Source organism: Pezoporus flaviventris, unplaced genomic scaffold (assembly GCF_033815535.1).
Source record: "Pezoporus flaviventris isolate CSIRO_AGI_PZ_B2104156 unplaced genomic scaffold, CSIRO_AGI_Pfla_v1 ptg000083l, whole genome shotgun sequence".
NCBI lineage: Eukaryota > Metazoa > Chordata > Aves > Psittaciformes > Psittacidae > Pezoporus > Pezoporus flaviventris.
Genome location: NW_026892631.1, coordinates 8675161 through 8691073, shown reverse-complemented (window position 1 = coordinate 8691073; position 15913 = coordinate 8675161). Strand labels below are relative to the sequence as shown.

General features: G+C 45.2%; 1 long non-coding RNA gene across 1 annotated transcript in view; it reads left to right on the top strand.

The window, feature by feature from the left end:
- The window catches only part of LOC133280454 (uncharacterized), a 72913-nt gene that overhangs the window by 17681 nt on the left and 39319 nt on the right, over nucleotides 1-15913 (top strand). The gene's annotated exons all lie outside the window — the stretch shown is intronic.

The following is a 15913-nucleotide window of genomic DNA, read 5'->3' as shown; positions in this document are numbered from 1 at the left end:
AGCAGCTCACACAGAGCCAAGGGCTTTTCTGCTTCTCACCCACCCCCCAGCATGTAGGCTGGGTGTGCACAAGGAGTTGGGAGAGGAGACAGTCTGGACAGCTGATCCCAGCTGACCACAGAGATATTCCATTCCATGTAGCATCATTCTAGTATATCATGGAATCATGGAATGGTTTGGGTTGGAAGAGACCTTAAAGTTCATCCAGTTCCAACCCCCTGCCACAGACAGGGACACCTTCCACTAGACCAGGTTGCTCCAAGCCCCATCCAACCTGGCCTTGAACACTGCCAGGGATGGGGCAGCCACAGCTTCTCTGGGCGCCCTGTGCCAGGGCCTCAGCACCCTCACAGGGAAGAATTTCTGCCTAAGAGCTCATCTCAACCTCCCCTCTGTCATTTTAAAGCCATATGAAGCTGGGGGCAGGAGGAGGAAGGGGATGGACATTTGGAGTTACGGTGTTTGTCTTTCCAAGTAACTATTACATGTGATGGATCAGTGCTTTCCTGGAGATGGCTGCTGATGGGAAGTGGTGAAGGAATTCCTTGTTTTGCTTCACTTGCCTGCATGGCTTTTGCTTACTTATTACCCTGTCTTTATCTCAACCCACAAGTTTTCTCACTTCTGATTCTCTCCCCATCTGAACACGGGGGGAGTGAGCAAGCAGCTCTGTGGTGCTGAGCTGCTGCCTGCGGCTAAACCATGACACTCCAGAAATGCTTTTCACATCTTCAAATGGAAAACCTGCAATATCTCGGCTAGTTACAAAGTGTGGTTCCAGAGGGCCTTGCTCCTCCACTGAGACCTGCTGCCCAGACAGCACAGGTCTGGCTTTGGCTGGTGCAATGTTTGTTATAGGTAGTAGAATACTCGGCTATACTAACACCAGCTTGTGGAAGAAAGCGGTTTATAAAATACATTCATCTACAGAAGGAAGAAAAACTATGGGAATTATAGGTGGATTTGCATCCTGAAGGCAGTAACCTCCAGCTGCAAGTCTGTCACGAGCAGTGACAGTGCAATGTGTGTTTTGGAGCAGCAATGCCTTGTTATCAGTGACAGCAAATTAGTAACGCAAAGTTGTCAAGGCTCCCTTTACTGATGCCATAGGCTGTAGAAGCCCAGAATATGACAGCTTTCCCTTTAGTACTAGCATATGGCTGTTTGTTCATTTCCATCTCTTATTCTGAGAGGACTTGCCATGTGTGTTTGAGGCCGTCAATCATGGTCTAAGTTTTAGAAACAGAAGTGAGCTATGAATGTGAAATGTGTGTTTTGACCTCCAGCATGTGATGGCAGGCTGATGTGTGGGAGCCTTGGGGAGAGATGCACAGTATTCTTAGTCACTGTGTGGCTCTCTAACGTTGTTTGAGAGTGCTAAGCTAGAAGCAAGCTGGGGAGTGAACTGGTTTTCCAGAAGCTGATCAGCAATAACGTGCTGAAATTCAGGCCTCCCAAATGTGTTTGAAATCAGGTGCTAAAGTTGCTTCCTTGCAAATCTCAGATGTGCTGGTTTTGGGGTTTTTGGCGTGTTTCAAAATGATCACATTTTCTTTCTATTCCCAAGCTCTAAATCTCATCTGATGGGTGCTCCTTGCATTGGTTTGAAAGTGTTCTTGACCTCTTCAGATCAGGTCTCACTTTCTCTTGTGTAAGAAGAGCCAATTGCTTAGGCTCAGAGTTTGAAATCTCTACTGACTGGCTAAGACTTCTGGTTTTGGAAAGCAGGAGAGTTTCCCTTGCTGAATGACTTCTGGCCCCATGTGAGTTGTGAAACAGCGTCAAAACAGGCTTTTACTAAATACCTGAGCATAAAAATGAGGTTTTCATTTGTATTCACACTTACTGCAGCAATGTAATGAAAAGAAATTATGACATGAAGGAACACGTGCCTGTGCTTTTAAACACGGATGGGTATTCCTGTACTTGTCACTTTGCTTAGCTCTATCAATACCTTTGAAAGGGTTTCAATGTCCTTAGGAACTTGTCTCTTTAACCAAAGACTAAAATATGGAACGAGTGCCACTAGGAACTGCGTATCTGGGTAGGGAGCAATTGTGTAGAGGCCTTGTTTCAAGAAGTGGGTGGTGTAACCCACGGTGCCTGCAGCATTTGTCTCAGGTTGCTGTGCAGCACTAAACAGTAAAGCACAGCTTGGGATTCAAAGAGAGGATGTGGTTGCCTGCCTGGTCCCATGGCTTCTGCTTGCATGAAAATCCTCTGTAACCTTTTATTAGTTATGGAAGAAGAAAAGAAACAAAAAGTGCTTGAAAGCAGAAGAGAATTCATTTGGGGGAAGGGAGGAGGGAGATCTGTTTGGCAGCTTTTTGAAGTCCTGCTATTAGCTATTGCTATGTCTTGCCTTTGTCTGCAGAGCACCGAGAAGAAAGTGAGCTGAAGCACCTGATGCTAAAATCCCACCTTGCTTTTCTGAGCCCAAAACAAGAGAAACAAGTAAAATACAAAAGAGGGAGCGAAAGGATAAGCCAAAGACAGGAAGTGGAGCTTCTGTTCCCGTTGCAGGCTTTTTGCCACCCATTGATTGGGAGGAGGAGATGGCATAGTACGTCTTTGATCTGAGTGAGCAATGGAGTGGCAAGCAGTGATTTAAAAACTGCTCCTCTAATTCCTTCTGCTCCCCTGAATGATTTGGCACAGCCGTTCTTTCCCTCAAGCTTTCTGTTGTGCTCCCCAAAACGCCTCAAAAAGTGGGATGGGCCCGGAAGTTGGTTTTGGTTAGCAATGAGGTCCAATATCTGATTCTTGAATTGTAGTCTCAGAGTTTTTATCCTCTTGTATTTCATGTTTCCAGCCACCATATTAATGTAATGTAGCAGTAAACCTTTTGTCTGCACTAATTTAATAATCTGGTTTTCTTTATATAACTCCCACAGTGCTCAATTGTTAAAATTATCTGTGATGCTCTAGGAAATAACTCTTGTTTTCAATGCTACAGCTGCTACGTTTTATTTTTGCAATGGTGGATTAGGTTTTGTTTAAACAAACTGTTGGTTCGCCTCATTTAGTCTTCACTCCTATCAATTTCTCCCTGTTGTATCTGGAGCTCAGTAACTTAGTTGAGCTAAAAGCTGCCATTCAGAAAGCACCCTGCTTTTTGGTGCCAGACTTAATTTGGGCTATTCCTTGGGATAAGCTTTTTCTAGTGGATAATGCCTTATCTGTAAAAAATGCTTTGTCTGTAATCTGAATAATCTGACTTAATTTGGCCTGTTGCTTTTGTTGTATTTCTCTCTTCTAGATGGAGAAAGCCCCCCCTTAATACCTAGTATGATCCTCGAGAGGGGCAGTGTTGAAACTGGGAGCTAAGGGTTGTTACTGGCCTGAGAAGTAGGGATGGGGCTGTAATATGGGTGGTGAGGGCTCATGCTCAGTGCAGTGCTGCACTGGTATCGCCTGATGGGAAAGCAGGAGCAGCATGTCACCTACAATGCAAGGTCCACCCCCTTTTTCCTTTTATCCCTGTCTACCACCATTAGTTTTTCTGTCAAAACTGGAGTAGGTAGTGACCCAAATATGCCTGACCTAGTGCTTATGCAAATATCAGCCTTCCAACAAAGCTGTTCTCATCCTAAGCTTTACAGCTACTTACACCTCATGGGAAATGGAGAGGCTGAGTCTTGTTTTGGTCATTGATGTCTTAATTTTTCACCACTTAGGTTTTAGCAGATAACCGTGCTTTTTGCTCTGTGCTTGCAAGGAGATCTTTTGCCGAGTCTCATTTAGCCTCCTCCTGGCCCTTCCTAATGATATGTGAAGAAAAAAATCATGGCTAAGTGCAGGTGATTGGTTAGCTGGACTAAATTAATTTTATATCTAACCTAAGGGAAAGACCACCTTTATCACATTACTGATGCTGCTGGGCTTGTTGCACTATATCCATTTTGCCGCTGCTTTCAAGTGCAGATGATGCATCATCCTCATGCTGGTCAAACATCTATTGCCATCCTTTTGGAAGCAAAAGGTGCTTCATGTCTTTTGCTGGGGTCAGATGAATTTACATTCTGAAATTAGGCTTAGATTTAAGTGTAGGTGGATTGTTCTGAGTACCTAAAAGGGCTGAACTAAGACTTTTAGAGGAGGTGAATATGGTCCCTGTAGCACCTATAAAACCTGGGGATGTTTTCTTCTGCAAAGGGAATACAACTTTCTGTGAGGCTCATTGTGGACTTTGAGGCTCTCCTCTGTGGCTCTGCCTGTGAAGGAGCTGCTCTGCAAGGCAGGGGATAAGCTGGGAACAAAGTGAACCTCTGAATCTAGGGATACGAGTAGGAGAGGAAATGGTGTTTGAAGCCAGGTGGAAAAAGGAGGGTATGTTCCTTGCAGAAGCATCAATTTGGCTTGTAATTACAGTGGGTTTATTTTGTACTGCTTCTTACTCTTCGATTCATTGTTTGCAATTACAAGCTGCAGTTAACAATTCTAGGCTATTTTGCATGCAGGATTCGAACCAGAGCACCGGGCTCGCCTCTGTGGAGCCTGATGGAATAGGTAATTATTTGGGTCATCTATATTCCAAAGAACAAAGTACAGGCAAGGAAGGAACAAAGCTATTTTGGTTATCGCTAGTACAATGTAATCCCTTCTACAAATAATTACTGGTTTCCACCTACTTCTCTTGGGGCTTAAACTAATTGCTGCGTTAGCAGGCTACAGGCTGAGTTCAAAAGGCTGGTGCTTCCGCAGCTGGTTCTGGAGGCAGTGAAAAGGAAGGATTTTGGGGATTATATTACTGCAAACCCTTGACATGAGCAGTCTGGTCGATTTTTCAAATGAATAGCTCTTGCAGGTTATTGATAGCTGCCTTTTTTGGTTTGTCAGCCATTTTCTGCACCCGGTAAAGCGTTGCTGTCCTTTTGCATAGTCCCTGCCAGGCGGGTTACTGCTTATTTTCAGCTCTCCAGCGAGTATCTGCTGAGCCTTAGTGACACTAAGATTTTACAGGGCATTGCCAATGTGCGAAGCAGGAGCTAAGTGCCAAGCTCTGCTGCTGCAGGGATATTGTGTGCTGCAAAGGCAGGGAGCAGAGAAAACGTGCAGCAGAAGCAGCAAAGATGAGCACGTGGTGTAAAATACACCAGCTTTAGCTGATGCTGTCATGCATCTCTCAGCAGCATGGGTATGCTCAGGGTTTTGGGATGCAAAGGAATAACACTGTGGGGTGCTCCTACTCAGTGTCACATCCACGCTTGACATGCAGGGTAAATATTCCCTGAGAATCCAGCACTACCTCTGTAGTCATGAAAGGCTTTGTTTGGAAGCGGTGAGGCACCACCAACATGGATCAACACTTGTATGTGGTTTAATGAAATCTGGGAAAGGGTGGAATACTGTAGTAACTTGGGAGCTATTTTGGACTCTTGGATAAACGCCATTTAGACTTGTGTAAATTTGTAAGTGTTATTTTGATGGAGGTACTGTTTACCCAAGTGAATGTGCTTTATTTTGGTGTGCGCTTTATATGTATTTGATCAGTCTGCATACAGTTTACTTAGACTGTACCTCTAATGCTTTCAGGACATCTAGACCACAGGTTATAGTGTATTTTCAGTTTGATCTCTGACTTGGGTTCGAGATAGACAGTGCTTAATAGATTGAAATCATCTAATGTGAGTAACTTTGAGTAGCAGATTGCCTGACCTATTTCTCCCTAGAGTAAGGATAGTCATACAGGAGAGAGACCTTAGATGTTTAATCCATTGGGTTAGGGCCTCTCTGCTGAGGAAAAGGAGTATATATGCCTAGGGTAATAGAATCATAGAGTGGTTTGGGTTGGAAGGGACCTTAAAGCTCATCTGGTTCCAACCCCCTGCCACAGGTGAATACTGTTTCCAGATGTGTTATTTGGTAGGTGCTTGGGACACTGCACCTCACACGCGTGTTAAAAAGCCCATGGTAATGCTTCTGATAGGTGCTGCTCTTCTGCTCTGTATTCCTGTAATTACATTTCCTACTGGTGGCCCTTGGATTCCCCCGAGAGTCAGGAGTAGTCTGTGTAACATCCAGTGACCATTCTTGGCAGTATAATACTTAGTCATCTCATGAATATAGCAAAGTAATTATTAATTACAGGTCAGAAGGAGGTGGCAAGTAATGGTAGAATTCACACTTTGTATTTTGGTTTTGGGGTGTTTTGTGCTCATATCAGCAAACAAGGGCCACCAGAATAGTCCTGTCCCACCCCTCGCTATTCATCCCTTTTATCCATTGAAAAAAGGCATTATTTTTGTTTTCTTCCCAATAACTCTGTAAAGTTTCAGGGATATTTTTTTTTTCTGATTTTGCAGGAAGTTGCCTGGGAAATATTTAGCAATTTTTGGTTGAACTGAACTGTTTTCATTTAGCCCAAGTTCCTTGAGACTCCTTCACTTTCAGAGCTTGCTTGTCCCTGTCCCTCACAGTTACCTCCATTTGCGTCTCTGCAACTATTCCTCTTTGTTGGTTAAACTCATTTTGGACTGATTGCAATGGGAGTAGAATGAGGGCTGGTAGACAGTGCCATAGGAGACAGCTCCTCTGAGTGGCTCTGCTTTGTATAATTTATTGCTTTTCAAGTGTTTTGTGCATGTGAGAGATAAAAAGGAAATGCTCTGTGGGCTGTCTCTGCTTGGTTTGCAAAGAGAAGGATTAGGTTCAAAAGGAAAAGGTATAGTCAGCCTATGGCTAAAGCATCCAATAGTAGCAGCTGATGACAGGTAGGAATCAGCAAATGTTTACCTACCATCATTAGCAGGTACTAATTTCTACCATTTAAAGCAGTCATCTCTTTGTCTTTTCCCTCAGTTGACATGATCAGATAAATAGCAGTAGATCCGTTCGGGTTTGAGGCTGTGTCAGCATCGAGTGATGAGACTCCAAAGGTATGCTGTCTTCCAGGGTGCAGTGATGTTAAAAATAACTCTCAGAGCTGCCTCTTCACAAGCTTTATTGCTGATGACACAGCAGCTGGCACTGTGGTCCCTCAGAGGGTAACGCTGCGAGAGATGGTTGTTGTGTGAGGTGTGATGGCAGGCTCTCACTAACTGGGAAGCCCTGGGCTGCCTCACGCTGTGCTGGATCCTTGGAACACCGAGGACTGGTATGACTTCACATCCACTGCTGATACTGCCTGTGTGGGGTTTGCAAGCCCCACGAGGAACACATGAGTAAGACACCAGACAGAGAAAGAGTCAAATATAAGGCAATGCCAATTAAATAATGGGACGAATCTGGCCCTGATGTCTCTGGCTCATGAGAAAGCAAAGCAATCACTTCACTGTTCAGCTGTCAAATGCCACACTAAATAGCTACCAAAATAGCTCGGTAGTCATCTGAGCCTCCGAAGAGAGGCTGACACATCATGGTGCGTGCTGAAGCAATTAGGCACTTGCTCCACTGAACTGTGCCATTAGCTACTGAACCATGAGGGTGGTGAATATAGGATATGATGCCTTGCTAGCTAATGAGGGGAAGAGCCCACGCAGCTGTATTTCTAAGGTGCTGCTATAGCTTTAGCTCCCCCTGAGCCCCAGCTTTGAGGCAGACTGGGATGGTGGAATTCTTCTTTTAAAACACAGAATGGTTTGGGTTGGAAGGGACCTTAAAGCTCATCCAGTTCCAAGCCCCTGTGTCCAACCTGGCCTTGAACACTGCCAGGGATGGGGCAGCCACAGCTTCTCTGGGCACCCTGTGCCAGGGCCTCAGCACCCTCAAAGGGAAGAATTTCTTCCTAATGTCTCATCTCAATCTTCCCTCTGTCGGGTTAAAGCCATTCCCCCCTGTCCTGTTCCTACAGGCCCTTGTCAAAAGCCCCTCTCCAGCTTTCTGTTAGCCCTTTAGGCAATGGAAGCTGCTCTAAGGTCTCCCTTGGAGCCTTCTCTTCTCCACGCTGAGCAAGCCCAGCTCTCTCACACTGTCCTATGATGTTTCTGTGATTCTCCAGCACTTTGGGTTTTTTTTCCTTCTTATGTCCTAACACTGTATTTCCTGATCTGTTACCACCTGTGGATTTTGCAGATCTCTGCCTGGGAGGCTGAGGGAGGCTTTGGAAAAGGAGGAACATGACCTGAAATGGCAGGTACACAGAACTGTAGATAAACTGATGAGGCAAGATGGAAGGCTCGGCATGGCTTTTGTGGCTCAGGATGGCTTTTGTGTGTGTGTGAGATGCAGCTTTGCTCTGGTCACAAGTTTGGCCAGTGCCAGCTGAGGGCAAGTGGTGGGAGGTGATCGCTACAGAATCTGGTATTGGATCAGAGGCAGGAGGTAGGAAGTGCTCTGGAGAGAGGTGTGAGGGCTCCGAGTCAAACAACACGATGGATTTGGGAGCCTGAGCCGTCAGGGGTTGGGTGGAAAGAGCTTAGGAAGAAAGAGCAGACCAGGTTTACCTTTTTTTGTGTGTTTACCTGGCTTTTGGGGAGTGGTGGTGAAACAGGCAGTGAAGGAAATGGAGTTGTGGACGTGGTGAATGGTTGAAATAGAGTAATGAAAGTTGCAGAAGTATGGAGGATATCCAGGTTTTAGGTTAAGCTCAGTGCTGAATTCTAGATCAACTTAAAAAGTACTTAAGTGTGGCCACCACATCTTCTGCGCCTACGGAGTAGTCTGAAGTTCCTGGGATACCTTTCAAATCCAAGAGCTGTGAAGTAAATACTCAGAACAAATCATAAGCAGCAGGTTTTTGGTTTGTTTTGGAAACCTCTTGTAGTCTCACTGGTCCCATTGCAGTTTTAGTCAACACAGCCTGTGATACCACCTCTCTGATGTCCTTGCGCACTGTGTGAAGGTCTCCCACCTTCTCAGACCAAAGCAGCTGTTGTAAGGGCACTGTGTACTGAGACGCTGGTTTCAAACAGCCCCATGCACACAAGCAGCCTTCCTGATGCCCTGCCAAGCTCCCCACTTCGGTGGCATCGTTCTTCCTTCTGTGACTGCTGCAGGTTGTCAGGGATGCAGTGTCTTCCTGGGCATCCCCCTGTAAAAGGTTTTACAAACTCCATTTCCTCTGGCATAGGCTTGTGAGGGTTTTAAATAAGATGACGCATCCCTGTCCCAGATGGATCAATATTTGAGTTGCTTTTGGGTCTGCCTGTCACAGAAGAACAGGTAGATGAATGGCATGGATTTCTAAGGAATATTCACAATGCCAGCTGCCAAGGATGTCACTTCTGAACACAGCATCTGCTTGGGTGCGATGCCTCCCCTCGAGACCTCTGAGGTGTGGGATGTGTGCGTATGCTGGTGGGAGCCCCCCGGTATGAGGTGTGTGTTTCAAGTGAGTGAGTGGCACCTTCAGGGCATTGCAGCACAGGTGGAGATGGGGATTGCTTCCAGCGGGGAGCCTCAGCTGCAGTCTGTGAATTATAAAATGGGGAGGAAAAACCCCAATGCCTGCTAGAGCTGTGCCTGCTTCCACTGCTAATGTGCAGGGTATTAGGTGTTATCTGTGTGTGTGTGGGGAGGGGGGAAAGTCGTAGAATCATAGAACCCCAGACTGGTTTGAGTTGGAAGGGACCTTAAAGCTCATCCAGTCCCAACCCCCTGCCATGGGCAGGGACACCTTGCACTACAGCAGGCTGCTCCAAGCCCCTGTGTCCAACCTGGCCTTGAACACTGCCAGGGATGGGGCAGCCACAGCTTCTCTGGGCACCCTGTGCCAGGGCCTCAGCACCCTCACAGGGAAGAATTTCTTCCTAATGTCTCATCTCAATCTCCCCTCTGTCAGGTTAAAGCCATTCCCCCTTTTTTCTGTCCCTACAGGCCCTTCTCAAAAGCCTCTTTCCAGATCCCTTGTAGCCCCTTTAGGCACTGGAGCTGCTCTAAGGTGTCCCTGGAGCCTTCTCCTCTTCAGACTGAACCAGCCCAGCTCTTTTAGCCTGGCTCCAGAGCAGAGCTGCTCCAGACCTCAGAGCATCTCCATGACCCTCTCTAGACCTGCTCAAGCAGGCCCACATCTCTGCCTGGAATAGCTGTAGTAGAGTCCTTAAAGAAGTCTGTGATGCTGGGCTATAGTGCTGCGATGCATTTAGAAGTCTTCAAAAGTGATGTGTGGTAGTTTGGTTTTTTTTTTCAGTATAATACCCTGTTGGTGAGGATACTTTGGGCTGTTTCCTGTCACTTGGTCTATTCTCTATTGAGAAGGTTTCCTGGGCTTGGAGATGGGAAGCACAGGCTTGACCAGAGCTTGCTGAGCTCAGTGGGAACCCCCATGTCAAGTTCAGTGTGACTGTGTGTATGTGATGTGCTGGGAACAGGGGAGAGGTGGGTGGCAGGGAGATGTGGGATTTGCTTTCCTGTTCATCCTTGGTAGGCTGCTGCTTCATGAAGCTTGGATTGCAAATGTATGTATTTGTATGGACGCCTACACCTTAGGAGCTGCTTGACAGCCTGATTACCCGTAGTCCTCTGATGTGTTTGTGTGTCACATTAAACCAACGGCTTTTGGGCTGGAAATTGCCCCAAACACACAACTACATTTATAGCTCCCTGCTTAGGAAATGTGAATCAATTTGAATCTGAAATTTGGGAATGCTAATCTGCGTTTAGCCTGACAGGTGACGTAGTGTTTCTTGAAATAGTCTTTGTAATGAATAAAGTGTGTTTGGAAAGGAGCAGATCACCATCTGGTTTGAGTTTTGAAGCCTGGCATGCATTCCTAGCAGAAAGTGGATGCTGTCCTTCTGGTTTGATGCCTTGATTATGTCTGTGTAGCAAGGTGAGCTCTGAACTTGTAGTCAGCTTGTGTTGAATTGTTTTCCCCTGACCTTCATCTGCACTGGCAAATGAATACAGGAAGAGAGAAAAACTACTAGGAAAGAACCAATCCTGGAACAGCTGTAGGAGAAGGAGTTTTAAATGATGGATGCCAAAGGCACTGTGCATTTGCAGCTGGGTTTATTGCAAACCTGTTTAACTTGGGAATGCTGTCCCTCCATATCCAGCACTTGGGCAGTTACGAAGTTTGTGATGACCTGGCTGCCTGTATGTCACCTGTCCGTCAAAGACATGAAGGTGATTTCGAGATTGAGGTTACCTCTCCCAGCTGCTGCCTACAAGTGTAAGAGTGTCTGTGGAGCTTTCATTTAGTTACTTGCTTTTAGCAGATTTAAGGCTGTATCTTGCCTGAGCAGGGAAAAATGAGAAATGTTACCTCCTCATTGTATCTCTGCATGCAAGGAGGATGCTCTTCCTTTGGAGCAAGCTGCTTGATTCTTTGACTTCTTTCCGTAGCCAGTGTGTGGGGCAGGATGCTTGCAGGGCTCCAATTAGAATGTTAAAGCTGGTCCAGATTAGTGGGGTGCCTTCTCAGGCACAAGGATGGCTGCAGTGCAGTTGCAGTGTAGGTTAAGGGAGATCAAGGACATGAGCATCAGTGTTAAGGAGTTCCCAGGCAAAAGGGGAGAAACCCAACCAGGGAATCTCCTGGCACTTTCTGCACAGCAGCTTTTACCAGGGAGCTGGTCTTGGGCAGCGAGCTGAGCCAGGACTGTTGGGCCGTGCAGCTCTTTCATCAGCCTTTGATAAAGACCCTAATATTTACTTACTGATTTCATATCTCTGTATTCAGCCTAGTTCCTTCCAGTTAGCTGATGCATGTAACAAAGCAGTAGTAGCACTTGTGGCAATGATTTGATCCTGGCTCCCAGCGTTTTTTCCTTACTGCTGTACATCAGCTCTGCTCGCTTCTCAAAGAGCCCTGGCATGCTGCTCTGTAGGACAGAGGCAGAGGCTTCTTCCTGAAAACAGGTTATTTCTATACTCAGCAGGCTAATTTGTCACACATCACTGGATGTAATGTAAAGGGAACAAAACTCTGCTTATCTACCTATGTGTTAAAACATTCAGGGTTGTTTTTTTTGTCTTTTAAGCATAAAACTAAGAGTAAACTACTCACAGGCTTACCTAGAAGGCTGTAGCTATTAGTAAGTCATTAGGATTCCATTTACTTGTTTTTTTCTTTCTAAGCAATCATTTTATCTTACTGAGTCATCAGTTTTGGAGCAATTTCTTGACTCTAAAGCTACTATTCTCTTTCAGGCACATTCATTGCATGTATCTGATATTCTCAAACATAATTGTTAGAGAAGCAGACAGTGGCATTTGCTCAGCATTTTTCTTTGCATTATTTTTCTCCTAGCAGTGCAATAATTACTAATTATTGCACTACTTGAAGCAATTATTCAAGGGTTGCTTTCCATTCCTAGCTGGCTGATTTTGCAGCTCATTCCTTTAGCTACTGAAACTCCAGCAAACCGACGGGAGTCTCCTGCTTTCACAAACTGCCTGCCCTATTATTCCTAGGGTATAAGTGGCCTTTTCTGTACAGAAAACAAGATACCTCTAAATTGCTAGAAAGCAAATTAGAGGAAATTAGAAACAACTCTGATTTTGTTATTTTTTTTTTCCCCCTAATTCCTTGTAATTGTTCTTTGCATAGAACAGCCCCCTCGATGCTCTGCATTGAGAGTTGATAGCTCCTATAACCCTGCAATTTTTTGCAGTAAGTATTTGAGATGAATGTCATTGAGTATCTGTTTTAGGAGCTGGAGACGATATTCCACACAGACCAACCCCTCTGGGATCTCCTGCAGCTGCATGGGTCTTGTGATGGGCTGAGCTGTTCCTCAGGGAGAGAAAAATGAAGGGACAGCAATCAGGACCTCTACCCTTTGATCTCTGTAGTCTTTCCAGGACATTTTTCAGGTATATATATCCTGGGCTTTATTGTTCTCTATTGCTGCTGAGACTTTCCTTTGCTTCCCATCTTTTGGTTCCTGCCCGAGCTATTTGCTGACATCCTGCCCTCCTGTATAGTACCCCTTTTTATTTCCTCGTGCCTCCCTCATCACCACTTCATTGCCTCACCCTCCAAAACCTAGCTTAATCTCTCTTTCTGATGAGCCTCTAAGAAGAAAATTTGGTCATATACATGCTTATAGCTTCTGTGTACTAACTGTGTAGTATGGAATAATAATTAACACAGATGTGTTGGTGGTCAGGATCACCCATCAGCCAAAAATAAATGTTTATAAGATCAGTGAGGTTGGAAAAGACCTTCAAGCTCATCCAGCCCAACTGTTCCCCAGCACTGCCAAGGCCACCACTAACCCATGGCACTGAGGGCCTCTTCTACACTATGTGTGAACACTTTCAGGGACGGTGATTCCGCCACTGCCCTGGGTAGCCTGTTCCAAGTACTGGCATGAATGGGTTTGGCACAGTCCTAGCTATGACAGTGTGTCACAAGTCAGGAGTTCCTGCTCTGGTGAGTGACCTATTTGCTTGGGCTTGTGCACATGACATGCAAAGTTCAGACAAACTGTAAGCCTCGGTTTTACTGCATAATCTGAAGCTCTGTGCCAGTTTGGGTTTGGCAAATATTGCCTACTCCAAAACCTTGAACCACTCAGCACATGAAGAAAGCACTGCCGAGGCAGCTGGAGATAAGCCCTGGCCACCTTACCCTAAACCCTGTTAAGTGCCTCTAATAGCGAACTGATTAACCATCACAGTTTAGGCATTTGTATTGAACTGCTGACATCCCAGGTGAATGAACAAGTTAATAAGCTTTCCTGATTTATGCATTTGTCTGTGTGTTTTTTTTAAGTACGAGGCTTTTATCTCCATGGCGTTTGAGTTGCCTCAAAACAGCACTGTTCCTCATCCTGTATTTACAGTCACCTAATTAGTGTAGGAATTTCTTATACACAAGACAACTGATATATCACTTCTGTCCTTATTGGCTTTGTAGATCTATTTAGGCAGGCATAGATTTCTACTTGTGGATATAGAGTCAAGTAGGTTGAAAAAGACCTTTAATATGACCGTGTATCTCAGTGATGACAGTTCTCACTGTAAGTGTTCCTGCAGCTCGGAGCTCTGCCAAACAGACTTGAAGTCATCTTACCGATGTACTCTGCCACTGATGCCACTAGCATGAAGGTCTTGTCAAAAATAATGAAAACACGCCTGCTTCCTGCACTATGCTCCATGCAGTATGCTCCACTCAGTATGTTTCTGATGTTATGGCAGTATTAATTACATAGAAGTGAGAGCTATCTTTGTTATATGGCCTTATTTTAACTTAAAGGGAAATTCTTCTCCAGCTGGATCTTTATGACCTTAAGTCAGTCACCTCAATGTTTTAAACCTGAGTTTCTTCACAATTATTATAGTTTTGGAGGAGAGGAAAGAAGAAGCTTTAAAGTTTGGAAGTTGGATGTTTTTTTTTGTTCATTGTAGTGTTTTGTTTTAGTTTAGGAAGAAACTTTTTTTGGATGCACCTGCTCAGTTACCCGTGAAAAACAGCAGAAGCTGCAGATGATGCTGATCTGCTGTGCAGTAGCATACCCTCTGTGCCCTCAGCACCCAGTGTAGCTTGTTTGGGATTCCTGGCAGGTCTGTCCTGCCTGAGGTAGACTCGGCTATTTCATATTCACCATTGCTTTAAAATGTGCTCCCTGGATTTCTCAGGCTGAGATAGTTAAAGTGATCCTGTGCTGCGTGATACCATATCTATTTGCTAAATCCCATCTAAAACTCTCCTTGTTTACAAGCCACCTTGCTTTCTAGTGCTGCCAACCTAAGATGAGCGTGAAAATTAAGCAGTTCTTAAAATTTCCATTCCTGCTAGTGAAGACTGTGAGCAATTCCCATGTGCCACCTGAAGCAGGAGCATTCAGGTGGGTTTGGAAACGCACGCTTTTGCCTTGTCAGGCTGTCATCATGTCTGAAAGATTGACAGGGTATGGTGATGAATAAACATATGGCATTCTGATGTGGTCTCCTTTGAATACAAAGCATGCAAGTAATTCCTGAAATAAAAGAGAAGTGCGGGAGGGGAAAGATGGGGGAGTCAAATCCTGGCTCAGGGGAGTTTATTTCCCTAGGGAAGGAGCCGGGCACTGTGTAAACAGAGGCAAAGGCAGGTAACAAAGCAGAAAATGGACACTCCATCCAGCTCTCTTTGAGATTCTGTGGCAAAGCTCCAGTTGATGTCCGTGGAAGGTGGGTCAGTCCACTTAGACCAGCACTGAAACCTTGCGATGCTCTGGTCACCAGCTGGTGCAACGTTTTAGCTTATGGGACTAAAAACTTGATGGAGAACTTCTCCCCAGGCAGGGAGGAAGGAATCACAGATTTTTCTCTTGCCCATTTCCCATTTAACGATGAAGTGGCTGTAGCTGCTTTGCTGTGTTTCAGCTTGGAGTAGTAGTTTACATAAAATATACAGATTAATAGATGGGTAAGGCTGTAAGAAGAAATCACCCCGTGTCTTAACACAGAGGGCTGCTGAGTAATCCCTTACAGGCGTACAGATAAGACTTGTACGCACAGAGGGTTATTTTACATTCTGCCTTTCCTATGGAAAGCTGTTCTCTTTTAATTTCCCCAGAGTTTGCAGGTGCACCACTGCCATTTTCTGCAGATAAGCCCACACAATTGTTCAAGGGGAAATTGATGGTGAAGGTAAATGTCCTATGGTGAGCTTCTCAAAATCTGCTACGTGTGACCTTAGTGTTAGAGCTGGATTCTAGCTCTGAACCTTCTGCCCAACCCTCAACTTCTCTGAGGCCCAAGGCTCAATGGCTTTCACAGTTCAAAGATGTAAGGATTTAGATGGAACTGTTTTCTGTTGATGCTTTTTTAAATGCACTCTCTAGAAGAAGTCTCTGTTGCATGAGGCTGCAGCTGACAGGCACAGGCACGTGTAGTGTGGAAAAAGCCCTGTCCTGCAGTCTAAGTGTTCTCTCATTCAAAATCAAGAATGGTTTCCTCAAAATGCTTTCTAGAAGCATTAAAGGAAGCTTCTCCTGCTCTTTTAGGACCACAACCCTCTCTATTCGCCATTCCATAAACCCTCACCTGTTTGCTTTCTAGGAAATGGGTGCACTATTTTAGTACTTGCCTTTTAATG